This window comes from Panthera onca, chromosome C2 (assembly GCF_046562875.1).
Source record: "Panthera onca isolate mPanOnc1 chromosome C2, mPanOnc1 haplotype 2, whole genome shotgun sequence".
Taxonomy (NCBI): domain Eukaryota; kingdom Metazoa; phylum Chordata; class Mammalia; order Carnivora; family Felidae; genus Panthera; species Panthera onca.
The window spans coordinates 16805032-16809693 of NC_138347.1; the positions used below are offsets into that span (position 1 = coordinate 16805032).

General features: G+C 35.1%; 1 pseudogene; it reads right to left on the minus strand.

The window, feature by feature from the left end:
- Positions 1-4335: 4335 nt before the first annotated feature.
- On the minus strand, positions 4336-4461 carry LOC132684509 (U2 spliceosomal RNA; annotated as a pseudogene).
- Positions 4462-4662: the final 201 nt, after the last annotated feature.

Here is a 4662-nt window from a genome sequence, read left to right on the forward strand (position 1 = left end):
GGCAGATATATGATACATGAAAGAGGAAGGGTTGGGAAGGAAGTTAGTGATGGGATCTACATTTCAGAACGACTCCTGGATGCAGGGTAGAGAATGACTAATGTAGTTTAGGACTGATACAGAAGTGGTAAGAAAAGAAAATGACAAAAAAATACAAGCAACAAGAAGTAGGAATTACCAGTCACAACTACAAATGAACAAAAATAGATACATTTAAGAGTACATTTTCTTAGTGCGGGATCTGTCTGGAAAAGTGAGGAAGAAGCAATCCATGGGGAACATTAGGTCTCTATGAAACTGAAGAGAAGGTAGGAAAGGTCATAGGTGGAAAACATATACATTTGAGACAGAAGATGTGACAGACTCAAGTTTTGCCTGCTTCACAATTTGGCTTCATAATGGCTCCAATTATATTATTACGTGGGGAAGATAAAGAAACTCTCCAACAACTTTCATGATTTCAAATTCATATAACCAGTAGTTGATAACAAAAGATGTTTTGGTTCCCCAGTACTGCATAACATACCATCCCCCAGAAATAAAACTTCAGTGGCTCAAAATAGCAATTACAGATTTTGTTTATGAATCTGCAGTTTGTTCAAGGTTAAGTAAAGACAGCTCATATCTGGTCCTAATGTTTGGAACCTCAGCTGAGATGATTCAAATCCCTAAGGGCTGGAACTGCTGAAGCTGTTTGGATCCCTCCCACCCTTCTCTCTCTCTCTCTCTCTCTCTCTCTCTCTCTCTCTCTCTCTCCAGGTGATTTCAGCATTCTCCATTTCTTTAACAGCAGATGTCAGAATAGTGCAACTTCTTACATGGCATCTCAAAAATCTAAGAACCAGTATTCTACAAAGTTTAGTAAAAGCTTTGAGGCTTCTTCTGAGCTAGCTTCAGAAGTCTAAGGATGTCTCTTCTAATGCATTATGTTGATCAAACAAGTCCTTAATGGGACACCCCAGGTTCAAGGGGAAAGGAATTAGATTCCACCTCTCAAGATAAAGGGTAGGGAAAATTCTGGTCAACCTTTCACTAGCGTGGGGCATTATGTTTATATTTTTATAAATAATATTAAAAATGAGTTTATATATTTTACCCTTTCCCTTAAAGGAGAATTACTTATAAATGTCAACTTCAGAAGATAATAAGGTCCATCATAACACAACTATAATGTCATTTATGTATTATAAGTGATGAACCAGAAGTTGACATGGGCTGATTTTACTAAAGGAACAGCCAGATTGCTTTATAAACAATGGCCAACTCCTTCCTTCTAACAACGAGAGCAGATGAGGAAATGTGTTTAACTACTAATAATTCCTATCGGGAAACTGTCAGTTATATTGAGAGAAATTCAAATATTCTCTTGGTCACATTAACTTAACTAATAAAGATAAGCATCCAGAATAGGAAGGGAAACATGCAAAAAGACTGAAGATCCAAGAGTCTAAAGCGCTATGAGGGGTGTCAATCTGAAACTTGTCCCTGACAGTATGAGGCACCAAAGGACAGAGGGTCTCTATTTTGGACAAATGATGGTGATAAGAGAAAGACCTGAGTGATAAGTGATTACCTGGAATCAGAGTTGTTCTTTAGTGTTGGAATGCAGTTAGTCAGGACTGTGTGGTTTTAAACAACATGGCAGAGGCCAAGTTCCATTGGAGCACGTAAAGTTTCAAGAGTCCTCTGCCAAGGAATTGGCGAGGGTTTGGATCATTGTGCAACCTGGATGTCTTTGCCATGCATGTGTCAGAGCTGAACACTTGCTACATTAGAAAGGAAGGAATTTTTCCAATAGCAAGCAGTATTCGATGTTGGAATGTTCTATGAGTGAACTTTAAATAGAATAAATGTCAATTGTCAGGTGTGATCCTGTTGGAAATTTAAATGAGAGACCCTTGATTTTTGTCCTAGAGTTTTGATTATAGAATATATTTGAAACATACCTAGAACTAAATGTTCTTAAATCACAACTTTTATTTAAAAAAAAGCATTTGTAGATTTCACATCTTGGTTTGGAAACTTCCAAGTTGGTTAGCACAAAATAGACACTTTCAGATATTTTTTTGAAGACAATGGCAATTGTTCTAATCTTTGTATAAGTTTGAAGACCTCTGTAATTTTATTCAAAGAGAATATTAATGAGATGTATATATTCTTTTCTTAATATTTTAAGAAAGTGGAATTAATGGAGTCTGTCCAACATCACTCTTGGAGTAAGATGCACTGATTTTTTTTCTCTGACAATAATTTTCTTGAAATTATAACCAACAATGTTCTAAAAAATGCTTTAAAAATTTGTAAAAATGGTGTTGGGTATTGAAATGCTTTCTTCACATATTCAAGTATATTGTAGATACAGAATTAGAGAATTGTTTCGGCTCCTGTGTTAAATTATTGAAATGGCTACAAAGTTTGAATGCCCTGAGGACATATGTAAGTAGCTCACTAAATCAACATTAAATAAATCTTTGTATATTCTTCTCCTGATTCTTGAAGATTAAGGGAAGAACAAGTCTCAGGTCTAGGCTTAATGTTAACATTAAGACTTAGCAGGAAGAATGCATCAAAAAGGAAGAGGAAGTATTTAGAAATCAAGGAGATAACAGTGTAGAGGAAGAGAAGGATGTCAAGAAAGAAAGGGTAAAATTCAAAATGGAAACATTACAAAAAACTTGCATTTCCTTACCTTACACTTAGGTGCAGACTTATAACTATTCATTAACCTCTGCTGAACTGGTGAGAATATCCTCTTGTGAATTTTAAAGTTTGCATATCTAGGGTACAGTTCCAGTTTTAAAGAAAAATCAAGGACCAAGCTCTTGACCCAGACATCATAATTTAATGCAATTTCAAACTTCGGGGTCAATATACATTGGTAGTTTAAAGAGTAGCAAATGGATTAAATGAAAAATACATTCAAGCTAAGTTGACTTCACAAGAGCAAATTCAGTTTCTTTTGGCTCATGAAAAGATTGGGCATAACTTCTTTTGACTTACTTAAATCTTTAAAAATATTCTGATTTATATATACATAATTATGTTCAACTGGTTATCCTCATTACTATTAATTAATTTCCTCAATATGTGCACACTGCTTCAATGGCAACAGAAAGGAAATATGCAATTAGAAATATTTTTAGTCCATCAATTGGTAAAATATCCCATCGGAAGGTAGATATAAAGCTCAGACAACATCTAATGCACAGCATTCCTAACCCAGGGAACATTTTAATCATTAGGAAAAAACACAGTCTGTGTCTTGTTAGCTAATCTGCAAGGGACGTGAGACCAGGTAGGAATTGATTCTAAGCAAGTTCTACATCCCTTGATATCCATCTGCCTGATTCAGAGCAGATGCTGATCATCATTTATTGAATTTGATGAAATCTTGATAAGTTCAGTTTTATGAAAGCATCATTATCTCATTAAATTTATAACTCAGGAGAACATTTGCTTCCATAGGAAACTAACTGAAATAGTACTTATAGAACAGTAATCTTACACTGTCACATGCTAGAATTCAGGTACAGAAAATAAAAGATTAAAACGGATATAGTCATTCGGAATGACTGCTCTGGAATTTCAAATGACATGTTTAAGCTTCAGAATTGGCTTGAAAAGATAAATAGAGCCTCAGAAATGATTGATATCTCAAATGTTATTAGAATCAACCCTGTTTCATTAGGAGAATCTCAGTTGAACTATAAGTATTGTTGGTGATGTTAAGATGTTTTATACAATGGAATTTCTTTTGCTAGGTTCCATGGGATGGAAGAAAAGAGATGGGGGTTGTAAATATGTTCTCTTTCCATGGATCTCCGAAATCTTGGCTAAAGAAAACTCTGTCTACCCAACTTCCTTTTATTTTTGGCAAAAACTTGTTTTTTTTTACTAATTATCCCCAGCTGTACCAGATTCTGTACTTCTTTTAACTTCACATGCTCTTACATCTGTGTACTTCTTGTATGGAATATGGGGTCTTAAAATGGGTAATCCTTTGGGAAGGGTGAGTACAGTATAATTGTCCAAAGAGAAAAAACATAAAAACTTGAGGCCGAATAACAGTCTCTTCTATTCTTTCCGTCTGTTGTCAGTCAACTACTGAAAAGCCATTGTACTGGTATTTGCCTGCAACAGCAATGGAGCATACTCTTTCAAATGTAAGGAATTTTGATGTAATTCCATTTTTTTTTTAAATCTCATATTCCCCTTTCTCTTAGTTTTCTGTCAAAGGCAATCAATGAGCCAATTTATAATTTCGAATGAACCAACTGCCCCATTATGCAGATTTGTGCTTAAAGATCCTTCAGAGGATCCTTCATATTTCCTGGTGAAGGATGGCAGTAAAATTGTTATAAATAAGGGTTTGGCCTTGTTATTGTACACTGGGTGATAAAAATATTAAACTGGTAAGAACAGGTACTACACTTGATCTTAGCCAAAAGGCCAAGAAGTGACTGGATGATAAAGATAAAAACACAAAAGAGGTACAGAGCACATTTAGGGTTAAATTGGAGAGAGACTCTGCCAGGAAAAAGCAACTACTTTTATTACAAATAAGGAAGCGCAGAGTAGACTGAAGAGAGTTTTAACATGTTATATATCTGCTCACTTTTTCTTTGCCCTGGTTGGCCTTATCTTTTTCTTTCTTTTGCGACA